The 16,681-nt window shown below is 45.1% G+C and overlaps 1 long non-coding RNA gene across 1 annotated transcript in view; it reads left to right on the top strand.

The window, feature by feature from the left end:
- LOC140390073 (uncharacterized) overlaps positions 1–16,681 on the top strand; it is a 53,975-nt gene that overhangs the window by 11,314 nt on the left and 25,980 nt on the right. The window contains exon 2 of the long non-coding RNA XR_011934550.1: positions 14,127–14,382. This is a non-coding gene — a long non-coding RNA (uncharacterized lncRNA). The remainder of the gene's footprint in view (positions 1–14,126; positions 14,383–16,681) is intronic.

Here is a 16,681-nt window from a genome sequence, read left to right as displayed (position 1 = left end):
GCTAAGTATGCCATCATTCTTTGCCAAGTGACTATTCTTATAAAATATAGTTAAGCAACGAGATAAAAATGAATACCCTTAAGCGGGCCACTAATCCGCACACTAAATTTCCTTCTACAACTACTAACCACTAATTTTCGTTATGGACATCCAATGTTTATGTACCCTCATCCCATCCCTAAACAGCCTGTGAGCCCCCTGCTTCTTCGTGAATGGAGGTCCAATCAATCCTCACCCACCATCACCCTTCTCCACCTGGCTGAACTTGTTCTCACATTGAAAAGTTTCTCCTTTCACTCAACTCAAATCCTCCACATAAAAAGCTGTTGCTGGCAACCCCCTGTGGGGGTCCTCTCTGTGCCTGCCTTTCATGCGTTACAAAGAACACCCTTTTTCCCAATCATATTCAGGCTCCCTCCCTCACCCCTTATTCTGGGACATTGATGATTCTATCGGTGTCATTTCCTGTCTTGCCCACACTAAGAAAAATCATCAACATTGTTCCCAATTTCCATGCCGCTCACATTCATATGGTGCTTTGTCAACTCTGTCCTTCCTCAATTTCTCTATCTCCATTTTCAAGAAATGTCTCTTCACCAATATTCACTTTAAGCCCACTGGTTCCCACACATTTCTTGACTAAACTTCCTCAACCCCTCTTCCTGGAGGAATTCTATTCCATTCTCCAGTTTCTCTCACTTCATCACATCTATTCAGATGTTACCACCTTCCATGCCAGTGCTTCTGTTTCCCTTGACTGAGAAATCGCCTCCACTATGGTAGATGGGGCCTTCAACTGTATACATCCATTTTCATGTACTTACACCTTCACCCCTTCCCCGCCCTTCCTGAACTTCAATTGTGTTCCCCTTGTCCTCACCCTTCAATTCACCAGCCTCCACATTCAATGTATCATCTTCGCTATTTTTGCCATCTCCAGTGCGCTGTAATACCTGAACCGATTTTTTCCCCCTTCCCCTTTTAGCGTTCTAAGGGACTGTTCCCTCAGTGAGTCCATGATCCTCTCGTCAATCATCCCCGGCATCCCAATCCCATTTCCACACCCTCTCTCATGCCAGTGCAGAAGATGCAGTAGCTACACTCTTAGCTCCTCCCCCCTACTGTCCAGAGCCCCAAACACTCCTCTTGGTGAAACATGATTTACTTGTACCTTTTTCAAGTTAATATTATGTATTTGCTGCTCACGATGCAATATGCTTCACTCCATTCAGTGTTTGGTGTCTAATTTGCAGCCCAGTTGCTCTGTAATGCCCATGTTTTCATGTTCCAGTGTAGCCCATCTTACTGGTGAACCATACTACAATCTATGTCACACCATCCAACATAGGACATGAGCTGCAGTCTGCTTCACCCCATCCAGCTCATGTTGGAGATTGCCTCAAAGCATACAGGTACACAGTCACTTCACACTGGTTATGATCCACCCCAAGTGAGGTTTCCCAAAGTTGTTGATCTGGGTGTACCCCTCAATTTGTCACCAGCTTGCTGGGATGCCCACAAATTGTTACAATCCTGGATGAGGAGGGACGAACTGCCTCTCTGACTCCATTCAACCCCCCTCTGTTGGTTGCAGAACAATTTAATCGAGAAAGGATCTCTTTCCGCAGATACCAGGTTTTCTTGGGTTAAAGATAGAGTGAGTTTATTAATTGCTAATGGAAAGGAAATGGTAAAACACATGCACATATATTAGTCCAGATTTGAAGGGAGAATTGAGTTCACAGGAAGTAAATATATAGAATCCGTACAGTGGAGAAGGAGGCCATTTGGCCCATCGGGTCTTAACTGACTCTGAAAGAGCACCCCACCTAGGTCCACACCCCTGCCCTAGCCCCATAAACCCACCTAATCTGCACATCCTTGAACATCAAGGGACAATTTTAGCGTGGCCAATCCACCCAACCAACACACCTTATGACTGTTGGACGAAACTGGGGCACCTAGAGGAAACCTACACAGGCACGGGAAGAATGGGCCAATTTCACATTGACATTCACTCTATGCCATATTTCACATGTTTTCCAACTATAGACTGCTTAATACTTTTCCCAATTTAACTCTAACTATCCTAATCTAATAATTTAGCAGGGTAAAGTAGCAGAGGACTTGTATTACTGGACGAGAAATCGAGAAGCTTTGAAAATCTGAGATCAAACAGCTACTGGGGTATTTAAATTCAATCAATTAAATAAATCTGGAATACAATAAAATGGTGACTGTGAAACTATCCATTCACATGTGAAATTAGGGATAGTCAGTAAACACTGTTCTTGCCAACGATACACACATACCTTAATTGAATGTCTCGTGTTCTGATTCCAGCATCCAACAGCAACTCATGTTATATTTGGAAGCTTTTGTACTGCTCAAAAAAGAAACAGGCTGTCAAAGTTTTACATCTTGCACTCATCATGACCGCTTGCAAGAAATTACCGAGAATAATGGCGGAACAACAATTTATACCATATGAGAAAGAGTGTTGATTCTTTGGCAATGAACTCTCATCGGTGGAGGCATTGCCATGGAGAACGCAGCATTGAATAGTTGACTGCCCAACATTATTCAAATTCAAACCGGGAAGGTCAACTCTGATTAGTGGAGGCATTTCCCTGAGGATAAGTCAGGGAATGACTGCCCCCAAGCTTTTTTTTATTTTAAAAAGATGCAATGTGTAGACATTTCCCTTCTGTCTGCAAAGTATAATTCTCTATGTGAATTTCTTTGGCTTCTAGCATGCATAAGTGAGCCACACTGTGAAGCCAATTGACAATTCTAAATTGGTTTTCAGTGCCATTCTTAGAGCACAGTCAGGATTGATCCAGCAGGTGTTGTCCAGTTTCAGAAAGACATTTGTGTTTGATACTGTGGTTTGAGTTTTGCAAGCATGGGCCAGATGGGTACACTCAGTACTTTGTCTATTTTGAACAGCTAAAGGAATAGTAGAGTATAAATTTTATTAATAAATCTGGAATGTTCATTTCAGTGATGGTAACTATGGCAACTGCTGTCAAGTGTTGTAAAATCTCATCGTTAAAGTACTGTAAAGTAATTTAGGGAAGGAAATTTGTTGTCCTTACCTGGTCTGGCCAACATGTGACCCCAGACCCACAGGAATACAACTGTAGTTCCTGAGCTCCCAATCTAAAACCAAAGTAAGTTTTTTTTGTTCCTTTTGGGTTTCATCACAATCACTTCAAAAGAAAGAAAGCTTCATTATGGTGAAGGTTTCTTAACAATTTTCTTGACACAAACTTAACTTTTTAACAGTTGGCTTTTTTCATTCTACACAGATAAACGTTGCATTTTGTTTCACAGCTACACATGACATTATATAATTACAAAGGTGTAAGCAAAACAAAGTCAATACACATGTAGGATTAGCAGAATTTAAACACCGTAACTCAATGCTTGCATTTCCTTTTTCTCTAATTCCTAGTCTTTAACTTGGCAAAGAATATTTCATTTAAATCCACACCCTATTTTTAATCCTTTTCATTAGATTTGGTGTATTTCGAGCATCAAGCTAATTTTTCACAGCCAGTTATGGCAAATTCTCATTTCGAGACCATAAGGTCAAACTGGCATCATCGTGCATAAACAACTTGTTTCTCCTCTGATCGGAATTTTGAGGTTTGTCACAATGGAGGAACGATTGGACAACTTGGGTTTTCACCGACTCTCAGAAATACAGACTCTTTCCAGTGCTGAAAGAGGCCATTTGCCCATCCCGTTCCCACTGGCTCTCTGAAAGAGCATCCTACCTAATCGCCATAACCTTGTACTTTCCTTCTTTTCAGATAACAATCCAATTCCCTTTTCAATACCTCGATTGAACCTGCCTCCACCACCCTCTCGGGAAGTTCGTCCCAGACTCCAACCACCCTCTGGGTGAAAACATTTTTCCTCATATAATGTTTATTCCTTTTGTCAATTATTTTGAATCTGTGCCCTCTGGTTATTGATCTTCTCCTGAGTGGAACAGTTTCACACAGGTTCCCTGTCCATATCCCTCCTGATCTTCAATACCTTTACCAGGTCTCCGCCCAGCCTTCTCTTCTCTCAACGTCACCAATCTATCCTCACAGCTACCATTCTTTATCCCTGGAATCATTCTTGTGAATTTCCTCTGTACTCTTTCCAATGCCTTCACATCCTTCCTCAAGTATGGCACCCAGAACTGGACGCAGTCTCTAGATGAGGCCAAATAAGTGTTTTTTATTTATTCATTGAAGGGATGTGGACATTCATATGCCCATCCCTAATTGCCCTTGAGAAGGTGGTGGTGAGCTGCCTTCTTGAACCCCTGCAATCCATGTGGTGTAGGTACACCTACCATGCTGTTATGAAGGGGATCTAGGTCTTTGAACCAGTGACCATAAGACATGGGAGCAGAATTAGGCCATTCAGCCCATCATCAGGTATGCTCCGCCATTCAATCATGACTGATATTTTTCTCATCCCCATTCTGCTGCCTTCTGCCCATAACCCCTGATCCCCTTATTAATCAAGAACCTATCTATGTCTTAAATACACTCAGTGAGTTGGCCTCCACACTCTTCTGCGGCAAAGAGTTCCACAGATTCACCACCTTCTGGCTGAAGAAATTCCTCCTCATCTCTGTTTTAAAAGATCGTCCGTTTAGTCTGAGATTGTGTCCTCTGGTTCTAGTTTTTCCTCCAAGTGGAAACAACCCCTCCACGTCCACTCTATCCAGGCCTCGCAGTATCCTGTAAGTTTCAATAAGATCCACCCTCATCCTTCTAAACTCCAACGGGTACAGACCCAGGGTCCTCAACCATTCCTCATACGACAAGCTCTTCATTACTGGGATAATTCTTGTGAACCTCCTCTGGACCCTTTCCAAGGCCAGCACATCCTTCCTTAGATTCATTTGTATACAAAATTATGAGGGGCATAGACAGAGTGGATAGTCAGAGGCTTTTCCCCGGGGTAGAGGGGTCAATTACTAGGGGGCATAGGTTTAAGGTGAGAGGGGCAAAGTTTAGAGTAGATGTACGAGGCAAGTTTTTTACGCAGAGGGTAGTGGGTGCCTGGAACTCACTACCGGAGGAGGTAGTGGAGGCAGGGACGATAGGGACATTTAAGGGGCATCTTGACAAATATATGAATAGGATGGGAATAGAAGGATACGGACCCAGGAAGTGTAGAAGATTGTAGTTTAGTCGGGCAGTATGGTCGGCACGGGCTTGGAGGGCCGAAGGGCCTGTTCCTGTGCTGTACATTTCTTTGTTCTTTGTTCTTTGTTCATGGCCCAAAACTGCTGACAATACTCCAAATGGGATCTGACCAGAGCCCTATACAGCCTCAGAAGTACATCCCTGGTCTTGTATTCTAGCCCTTGCGACATGAATGCTAACATTGCATTTGCCTCCCTAAGTGCCGACTGAACCTGCACGTTAACCTTGAGAATCTTGAACAAGGACTCACAAGTCCCTTTGTGTTTCCGATTTCCTAAGCATTTCCCCATTTAGAAAATAATCTATGCCTCCATTCCTCCTTCCAAAGTGCATAACCTCACACTTTTCCACTTTGTATTCCATCTGCCACTTCTTTGCCCATTCTCCTAGCCTGTCCAAATCCTTCTGCAGCCCCCTGCTTCCTCAATACTACCTGTGACAGTGAAGAAATGGCGATATATTTCAAAGCAACGATGGCCAGTAGCTTAGAGGGTGTGGTGGATTCAAGGCTGAGACTGCAGGGCTTGGAGGTTCAACCAAAATGTAGCGCTGGATTTAGAAGATGTTAATACCAACAGCCTGCGACATGAGACTGCCCGTTTGCCCGCGCAAATGGCAGAGATGACATCAAGCAATCATTCTCATAAAGTGCCCCTGTTCAGCAATAATGCTGCTATAATAATGATAAATAATAATCTTTATTGTCACAGTAGGCATACATTAACACTGCAATGAAGTTACTGTGAAAAGCCCCTAGTTGCCACATTCTGGCGTCTGTTCCGGTGCACAGAGGAAAAATTCAGAATGTCCAATTCATCTTTTGGGACTGGTGGGAGGAAACCGGTGCACCCAGAGGAAACCCATTAAAGACACGGGGAGAACGTGCAGACTGCACAGTGATCCAGCCGGGAATCGAACCTGGGACCCTGGATCTGTGAAGCCATAGTGTTAACCACTATGCTACCGTGGTGCACTGCTGGTGAGGAAATACTAAAAATACATTGAATACACAACATTTCCTCCCCCTTTAAATCAAAGGTCTCTGACACAATAAACAGGATAACATTAACAATCAATTAGCAACATGAACAATCAATCAACAGTCAATACATCAGACATTCCGGAGATCGCCATTCTCTGTGAGGTTGTCAGCGAATCCCGGATCGCTTCTTGGTCTTTTGGCTAAGATCAAGTGTCAGATCCAGCCCAAGATGAGCCTTTTCTTGTCAGTTTGAATCTTGTATGTCTCTCTTGTGGAGATCGTGAATTAGCTTCAATCCTAATTTGAATTGTGTTTTGGAACAAGCAACGAGATGGATCAAGGGTTTGCCCTGTCCACTCTGCGCATTGGCTTTAAGGATGGGGTAAAACAAAATTAAATCTGTTATCGTCAGCAAAGCTTGGGCACCTGCTTTTTAGTACTTGTGACAACCTCTGTTGTCTTTGGCTTGGTGTCAGCATTGTCAGTGGTTATCTTAACCGGAGACAGACGTAATGATCGGAGGTTGACTCGGTATCTGATTCACAACTGAGGTGCTGTTTTTCCCAATTGGTTTGGTTGGCATCAGGTTAACAGGAGGGTCCTGGATTTGGTTTGGACTCTCTGTTGGTCTGCCTCTGGCGATTGGTTCTTGTCGTCAAAAGTTGATCTGCATGCCTTCTCCCTATTACATCGTCTGGGGTTTGTATGGTGTAGGAGACAGGCCCTGTCTGTGCTAAGATGGTGACAGGAATCCACTTTTCACTTAGAACATAGAACATAGAACAATACAGCGCAGTACAGGCCCTTCGGCCCACGATGTTGCACCGAAACAAAAGCCATCTAACCTACACTATGCCATTATCATCCATATGTTTATCCAATAAACTTTTAAATGCCCTCAATGTTGGCGAGTTCACTACTGTAGCAGGTAGGGCATTCCACGGCCTCACTACTCTTTGCGTAAAGAACAACCTCTGACCTCTGTCCTATATCTATTACCCCTCAGTTTAAAGTTATGTCCCCTCGTGCCAGCCATTTCCATCCGCGGGAGAAGGCTCTCACTGTCCACCCTATCCAACCCCCTGATCATTTTGTATGCCTCTATTAAGTCTCCTCTTAACCTTCTTCTCTCCAACGAAAACAACCTCAAGTCCATCAGCCTTTCCTCATAAGATTTTCCCTCCATACCAGGCAACATCCTGGTAAATCTCCTCTGCACCCGCTCCAAAGCCGCCACGTCCTTCCTATAATGCGGTGACCAGAACTGTACGCAATACTCCAAATGCGGCCGTACCAGAGTTCTGTACAGCTGCAACATGACCTCCCGACTCCGGAACTCAATCCCTCTACCAATAAAGGCCAACACTCCATAGGCCTTCTTCACAACCCTATCAACCTGGGTGGCAACTTTCAGGGATCTATGTGGATGGACACCTAGATCCCTCTGCTCATCCACACTTTCAAGAACTTTACCATTAGCCAAATATTCCGCATTCCTGTTATTCCTTCCAAAGTGAATCACCTCACACTTCTCTACATTAAACTCCTTTTGCCACCTCTCAGCCCAGCTCTGCAGCTTATCTATATCCCTCTGTAACCTGCTACATCCTTCCACACTATCGACAACACCACCGACTTTAGTATCGTCTGCAAATTTACTCACCCACCCTTCTGCGCCTTCCTCTAGGTCATTGATAAAAATGACAAACAGCAATGGCCCCAGAACAGATCCTTGTGGTACTCCACTTGTGACTGTACTCCATTCTGAACATTTCCCATCAACCACCACCCTCTGTCTTCTTTCAGCTAGCCAATTTCTGATCCACATCTCTAACTCACCCTCAATCCCCAGCCTCCGTATTTTCTGCAATAGCCTACCGTGGGGAACCTTATCAAACGCTTTGCTGAAATCCATATACACCACATCAACTGCTCTACCCTCATCTACCTGTTCAGTCACCTTCTCAAAGAACTCAATAAGGTTTGTGAGGCATGACCTACCCTTCACAAAGCCATGCTGACTATCCCTGCTCATATTATTCCTATCTAGATGATTATAAATCTTGTCTCTTATAATCCCCTCCAAGACTTTACCCACTACAGACGTGAGGCTCACCGGTCTATAGTTGCCGGGGTTGTCGCTGCTCCCCTTTTTGAACAAAGGGACCGTATTTGCTGTCCTCCAGCCCTCTGGCACTATTCCTGTAGCCAATGATGACATAAAAATCAAAGGCAAAGGTCCAGCAATCTCTTCCCTGGCCTCCCAGAGAATCCTAGGATAAATCCCATCAGGTCCCGGGGACTTATCTATTTTAAGCCTGTCCAGAATTGCCAACACCTCTTCCCTACGTACCTCAATGCCATCTATTCTATTAGCCTGGGGCTCAGCATTCTCCTCCACAACATTATCTTTTTCCTGAGTGAATACTGACGAAAAATATTCATTTAGTATCTCGCCTATCTCTTCAGACTCCACACACAATTTCCCATCCCTGTCCTTGACTGGTCCTACTCTTTCCCTAGTCATTCGCTTATTCCTGACATACCTATAGCAAGCTTTTGGGTTTTCCTTGATCCTTCCTGCCAAATTCTTCTCCTTGCTCGTCTTAGCTCTCTCTTTAGATCCTTCCTCGCTACCTTGTAACTATCCATCGCCCCAACTGAAACTTCACACCTCATCTTCACATAGGCCTCCTTCTTCCTCTTAACAAGAGATTCCACTTCCTTGGTAAACCACGGTTCCCTCGCTCGACGCCTTCCTCCCTGCCTGACTGGTACATACTTATCAAGAACACGCAGTAGCTGATCCTTGAACAAGCCCCACTTATCCAGTGTGCCCAACACTTGCAGCCTACTTCTCCACCTTATCCCCCCCAAGTCACGTCTAATGGCATCATAATTGCCCTTCCCCCAGCTATAACTCTTGCCCTGCGGTATATACTTATCCCTTTCCATCATTAACGTAAACGTCACCGAATTGTGGTCACTGTCCCCAAAGTGCTCTCCTACCTCCAAATCCAACACCTGGCCTGGTTCATTACCCAAAACCAAATCCAACGCGGCCTCGCCTCTTGTTGGCCTGTCAACATATTGTTTCAGGAAACCCTCCTGCACACACTGTACAAAAAACGACCCATCTATTGTACTCGAACTATATCTTTTCCAGTCAACATTTGGAAAGTTAAAGTCTCCCATAATAACTACCCTGTTACTTTCGCTCTTATCCAGAATCATCTTCGCCATCCTTTCCTCTACATCCCTAGAACTATTAGGAGGCCTATAAAAAACTCCCAACAGGGTGACCTCTCCTTTCCTGTTTCTAACTTCAGCCCATACTACCTCGGAAGAAGAGTCCCCATCTAGCATCCTCTCCGCCACCGTAATACTGCTCTTGACTAGCAGCGCCACACCTCCCCCTCTTTTGCCTCCTTCTCTGAGCTTACTAAAACACCTAAACCCCGGAACCTGCAACATCCATTCCTGTCCCTGCTCTATCCATGTCTCCGAAATGGCCACAACATCGAAGTCCCAGGTACCAACCCATGCTGCCAGTTCCCCTACCTTGTTTCGTATACTCCTGGCATTGAAGTAGACATACTTCAAACCACCTACCTGAACACTGGCCCCCTCCTGCGACGTCAAATCTGTGCTCCTGACCTCTATACTCTCATTCTCCCTTACCCTAAAACTACAATCCAGGTTCCCATGCCCCTGCTGCATTGTTGTATAATTTCTTGCCAAAACACAACGTTTTGTCTCATTCTACCGCCGTCTGATCTGATCCTGCTGCTTTCTCTCAACAATTTATTTTATCGGTTTTAGCAAATTGAATTCTGTGCCGAGGTGAAGTTTAACCTCGCGGGAGAAACTTGGGTTGTTTAGTGCGCAGTGTTCCTGTATGTGAGCAGGAATTGGCTCAAACATTTACAAAATGAACATTGTTCTTTGGTTACCTTTAACAAATGTTTCATGGTCTGTACAAAGCGTTCTGCCAGCCCATTTGTGTCAGGGTGATGAGGAGCGGACGAGATGTGTTGAATTCCCTCCTCCTTCAAGTAGTTTATGAACTCTTAAGACATGAACTGTGGTCCATTATCGTTCTCCAGTGGTTCAGGATAATGGAATCTGCTGAAGATTTCACGTAATCTCAGAATTGTTTTCTTCAATCATGTTGACTTCATGATGGCAACATCAGGCCGTTTTGAGTGAGAAACATTCGCCCTTCAAACGGTCCGGCCTATGTATCCAGGTCTACTGTGGCTATTCCCAAGGGTGCAACCGGGCTCATGACGGCAGGATCCGCACTTTTACACAAGACAAACACACTCCCACCTTCCCCTTGATTTCAGCATCCAACCTCGGCCACCAAAAATAACTGCTGGCCATTCTTAAATCATTACAATACACAGTGGCCTTGCTGCAATTGATTCAATACACATTTTCTTAACAATGGTGGAATGATGACTCTAATTCGCCACAGGAGGCAACCTGCCTGTACGGATAATGCAAGTCTTCGAGTGGAATATGGCTTTAACTCAGAGCTTGCTCCTGAAGTCTTACCTTGAAGCACCCTGTCTATAACTCTGACAGTGCTGGATGACTTCTGGTTTACTCCTCCACCTGTCCTGTGGTTACAGGAGCGTTATCTACTTGCTCGAAGTAGAAAATGTTTGCACACAAACTGCTTATCGGCAAACTATTTGGTAAGGGTGTTTGGAGAATCCATCTGCATTCCCATGAAGGTTTGATTGATGATACTTGGTCGTGTACGTGTGTGCTGACAAGAGCAATGCCCACCTCTGCATTCTGCTCGCTGCCAGTGATGGAATCCTGGGATTAAGTCCAAGAATCATTGTTAGTGGACGATGAATTTCCTCCCATACAGGAATTGGTAGAAACATTTTATTCCAAAAAAGTGTTTCCTAAGGCTTCCTTTTCTATCTATGCATACATGCTTTTGGTTTTATTCAAGGTCCTCAATGCAAAGTTGATCAGTTTCTCTTCACTCTGTGGGCATAATGTAGGAACCACCACCCCAGCCCATAAGGTGAATCGTGACATGCCAGTTGCAGGAGTAAATTTGAATCAAAATGTCAGGACTCCTGACTTGAGTAGCACCTCATTTGCTTTCACAAATGCTCTCTCACAATGATCCCCCCCATTTTCACTTTTTATTTTGACACAGTAGATTGTACGAAGAAGTTCTAGAACAATCACCAGATCAGGGATAAACCTTCCGTAGTAATTCAGGAAGACAAAGAAAGATCGATGTTGGTCGACATTTTGAAGTGCAGGTGTCTCAGTAATGTTTTTGACTGTCAAAGGTGATGTATGCAGTCCCTTGGCATCAATGACAGGTCCCAAATATTCAATTGAAGATTGGAGAAATTAACATTTGGCTTTTTGGACTCTCTTGTGAGGGCCATGAAGAATCCAGCTCGGGTTTGTAGAATAGGAAGAAATAACATTTATTTACAATTACATATATATACAGCAGCAGTACTCTTGCTGCTCACTCATCTCTAGCTGGTTCCAAACTGGCCAGCTCTATTTATGCAGGGACTCTGCTAATGATTTCTCCGCCCCCTCATTGGGAAAGCTCATACTCCCTAAGGATTGTGGGAATGCCATTAGTCCCCAGCCAGTGGTAAGAAGGCAGGTTATAACAGACTCTTAATCTCTTCAAATCTCTGGCGTGTGGTATCTACATTGTGGAGATAGAACATAGAAAAGCACGGTACAGGCCCTTCAGCCCACGATGTTGTGCCGACCATTTATCCTAATCTAAGATCAACCTAACCTACACCCCTTCAATTTACTGCTCCCCATGTGCCTGTCCAAGAGTCGCTTAAATGTCCCGAATGACTCTGACTTCACCCCCTCTGCTGGCAGTGCATTCCACACACCCACCACTCTCTGTGTAATGTTCTTCCTTGTTCTTCCCAGTCACCAAGGTCTCATCCAGATAACACTGGACTGTTACGATTTGGTCCATAGCTTGTTGGAACAATTCTGTCGCTGAAGTGATTCCAAATGGTAATCTTTTACATCAAACCCTTTTTGTGTGTCACAAGCATCTAGAACTGTTGTGAATCCTGATCCACGTTCATTTTAAGATACGCTTGACTGAGGTCAATTTTACTGAAGTGGTGGCCTCCAGTGAATAGGTCATCAATCAGGGATAGAGGGTACTGTTCTGCACACAGTGCAGGATTAATAGTGACTTTAAAATCGCCTGAAATGCATACAGATCCATCTTTTCTCCGGGTACGATCGGCGTATCATTCAGGTTAACGGGTTCAAGCACTCCCACTCTGACTTGTGTTCTAATTCTGCTTCTACCTTACGTCTGTTTGTGTACGGCACTGACCTACCCTTTAAGCATCTCACCTGACATTCTTCCTTGAGTTTCAGCTTTACTGAGGTATCCTTCATGCTTCCCAGCTCACCGTTGAAGACAATGGCATGTTTCTTCACGATTTTGGGTAGGCCCGGTTTAGAATCTGCCATGTGCTTTACCTTGGCTCAATTTAATCAGATCTCTCCCAGTAAAATTCCTTTGACTGTGTGCTAATCTGCCATTTTCCACCTAATTGCACTCTTGTATCAATACAGCCACTCAATGGAATCACTTCTCCAGTATAGATTTTTAACATTATCTTTGAAGGTTGCAGAGCAATATGTCGGAGCTTTTCTTGATTAACAGCGTCTGGCACCAGTGAGACAGTTGCCCCAGTGTCCACCTCCATCTTCACAGGCTGACCATCCAGTAATGGTGTGACCCAGTAATGGTTTGTTGCACCAGCAATAGCTTGTACATTTTAATGACAGTTCATTCTTCGGACTGTGAATCGAGTTCCTTCACGAGTCGTTTTTGTACTACGTGGACACCTTTTTCCTCGATTCAGCTTACCATTTGTTTTATTCCTGCTTTTGCTTCCTGCAACCTTTTCCTGAAGCTTGTTTCTTTTTCCAACAAGTGCGTGCAATGTGACCCTTTATGCCACAATTTCTGCACTTGATGTCTTTGCACCAACAATCTGCTGCTGACTGCCCAGTTTATACACACCTATTACAAGTGTGAATCTGTGTTTGAGTTTCAGTCGACATCTTGTGAATTCTTGGGGTTGAGCTTCTTTGGTTGCTAATTCCATGGATACAGCAACTTGCAAAGCTGCCTGCACTGCCTGCCTAGCACTCTTTCTCTGCCTGGTGGTCACCCATTCCCTTCCTGCCTATGGAGTTTGAGCCTACGGTGTGACCACCTCTCCATAACATGCTATCCACGATACTCTCCATCTTGCAATGCCCCACACTGTCCGCAGACGGTGTTCCAGCTCTGAAATTCGGGCTTCCAAGAACTGCAGATGGAGACACTTCCTGCACACTAGTTGATCCTGGGAACTGGAAACCTGAAATCCTACATGGAGCAAGAAGAGCAGACCACATCTTTGAGTTCTGTTGCTATGCCTTACCCCTTTACGTTAAATTAATCCCTTGACATCAAATAATATTAACTAATATTAATGGGCAACATCACACAGTGGTAAGCACTGCTGCATCACTGTTCCAGGGACCAGGGTTCAATTCCGGCCTCAGGTGACTGCCTGTGTGGAGTTTGCACTTTCACCCCGTGTCTGCGTGGGTTTCCTCCGGATGCTCCGGTTTCCTCCCAAAGTCCACGTTAGGTGGATTGGCCATGCTAAATTGCCCCTTACTGTTCAAAGGTTAGATGGGGTTATGGGGATAGGCCGGGGGCCTTTTCCACAGAGGATTGGTGCAAACTTGATGGGCCGAATGGCCTCCTTCTGCACTGTTAAGGATTCTATTCTATTCTTAACTAGGGCCCTTATTCTCTACTTGTTATTATAGTAAATATAATCGAATATGTAACTGCACTCACTCAGCTGTTTTTCTTTCTTTAGGAGATTTGCAGTAACTTCCCTAACTGCTGTCCTTTTCAGTTATCTGAGTTTCAGCGACTTAAAGACAGTCCCTAATACCAGTTACTCACCGACCAATGAGCGTATTGCTTTCCTGTGATGTCACTGTTGATACCAGTTACCAACCAATCAGCTTACTGCTTTCCTATGCCATCGCTGTTGATTTTCTTTTCAAACCAAACACGCTGGCTAATCTGTGGATGTCCCTCGCAGGTCCGTCTATCTCTGTTCCCAGAAGGTAAGTGAATAGCTCAAACCACAGACTAATCTATTTCTGATGGTATCATTCAACGCATCCCTGAATTTGCAGCGTACGGCCAGTCTTTTCAGAGTAGCAACAAACTGCGTAATCAATTCAAAGAACAAAGAACAATACAGCACAGGAACAGGCCCTTCGGCCCTCCAAGCCTGCGCCGATCACGTGTCCTATCTAGATTAATCGCCTATATCCTTTTACACCCCGTCTGTTCATGTGCCTATCAGATAAATCTTAAAGATCGCTAACGTATCTGCCTCAACCACCTCACTTGGCAGTGCATTCCAGGCCACCACCACCCTCTGTGTAAAAAAAACTTCACCCGCACATCTCCACTGAACCTTTCCCCCCTCACCTTGAACTTGTGCCCCCTTGTAATTGTCATTTCCGCCCTGGGAAAAAACCTCCAACTGTTCACCCTATCTATACCCCTAATAATTTTATAAACTTCTATCAGGTCACACCCCCAGCCTCCGACTCTCTAGGGAGAACAATTCCAGTTTATTGAATCACTCCTCATAGATAATACCCTCCATACCAGGCAACATCCTGGTAAACCTTTTCTGTACTCTCTCCAAAGCCTCCACGTCTTTCTGGTAGTGCGGTGACCAGAATTGGACACAGTATTTCAAATGTGGCCTAACCAACGTTCCATATAATTGTAACATAATCTTTGAGCTTTTATACGCGATACCCCATCCTATGAAGGCAAGAATGCCATATGATTTCTTTACCACCATTTCCACCTGTGCTGCCACTTTTAAGGATCTGTGGACCTGCACGCCCAGATCTCGCTGTCTCTATGCTCCTGATGGCTCTGCCATTTATTTTATAGCTCCCACCTGAATTGGATCCAACAAGATGCATCACCTCGCATTTGTCCGGGTTAAATTCCATCTGCCATTTCTCCACCCAATTTTGCAGCTTATCTATATCCTGTTGTATTCTCTGACAATCTTCATCACTATCCGCAACTCCTGCAATCTTAGTATCATATGCAAACTTGCTAATCAGACCTGCTACGTTTACTTCCAAGTCATTTATATGTATATATTATGACAAAGTTCAGAGGTCCCAGTACTGATCCCTGCGGAACACACTAGTTACAGACCTCCATTCAGAAAAACACTGCTACCCTCTGCCTTCTATGGCCAAGCCAGTTCTGGATCCATCCAGCTAGTTCAGCCCTGACCCCATGTGATCTAATCTTTTGCACCTGCCTGCCATGAGGGACTTTATCAAATGCTTTACTAAAATCCATGTAGACAACATCCACAGCCCTTCCCTTGTCAATCATTTTTGTCACCTCCTCAAAAAAGTCAAATTAGTGAGACATGACCTCCCTCGAACAAAACCATGCTCTCTGTCGCTAATAAGACCATTCACTTTCAACTGTGCATCAATCCTGGGCTGCATGTCTGCACCCCGATGCCGAAATCGCGAGTGACGCCGGGCGGAGAATTCATTTCTGCTCATGGAATCGGGACCGGCACCGGTTTCTCGATTCTCCGCCCCTTTGAAAAACGGCGTACTCGGAGAGTGCACCGCGGCGCGTATCCCCCACCTGTGGCCCCGCTATTCTCCACCCCCGACCGGCCGAAGTCTCAACGGTGTGGATCTAACATGGTCCTGCCATTTGGGATACCCGCGTGGCGGCTGCGGACTCAGACGATGGCCGCCATGGTCAGGGGTGGGCCAATTGGAGGGCAGGGGTGGCCTCATACGGGACCGGGCTATTTTTGGGCGGGCGGTTTGGGTCGGGCGCGCGGCTGACCGGGGGGGGGTCTATTTACGCGGTCCAGCTCCGTGGTCTGAGTCCGTCATGCAGCACGGCGCGGCTGCTGGAGGCTGCCACCATGCGCATGTGCGGCTCTGACCCGGACGTGCGGGGGCCCCTATCTGTAGCTGGAGCTGCGAGTTTCACGATGGGTCCCTGCTAGCCCCCTGCAGGGCTGTGAATATGTGGCCTTTTGATGCCAGTTTTTCTGATGTAAAAGGCCACCGTTTTCACGACGGCTTGGGGACATAGTCCCTGAAATGGAGAATCCAGCCCCCTATTTCTGAGAATCTTTTCCAACAATTTCACTATCACTGACATCAAGCTCACTGGCCTATAATTACCGGGATTATCCTTGCAACCCTTCTTAACTAATGGTGAAACATTTGCTATCCTCCAATCCTCTGGGATCTCACCTGTGGCCAATGAGGACACAAAGATTTCTGTCAGAGGCCCAGCAATTTCATCTCTTGTCTTCCTCAGAAATCTGGGATAGATGCCACC

This window comes from Scyliorhinus torazame, chromosome 14 (genome assembly GCF_047496885.1).
Source record: "Scyliorhinus torazame isolate Kashiwa2021f chromosome 14, sScyTor2.1, whole genome shotgun sequence".
NCBI classification, from domain to species: Eukaryota; Metazoa; Chordata; class Chondrichthyes; order Carcharhiniformes; family Scyliorhinidae; genus Scyliorhinus; species Scyliorhinus torazame.
This window is presented reverse-complemented; position numbering and strand designations above follow the sequence as displayed.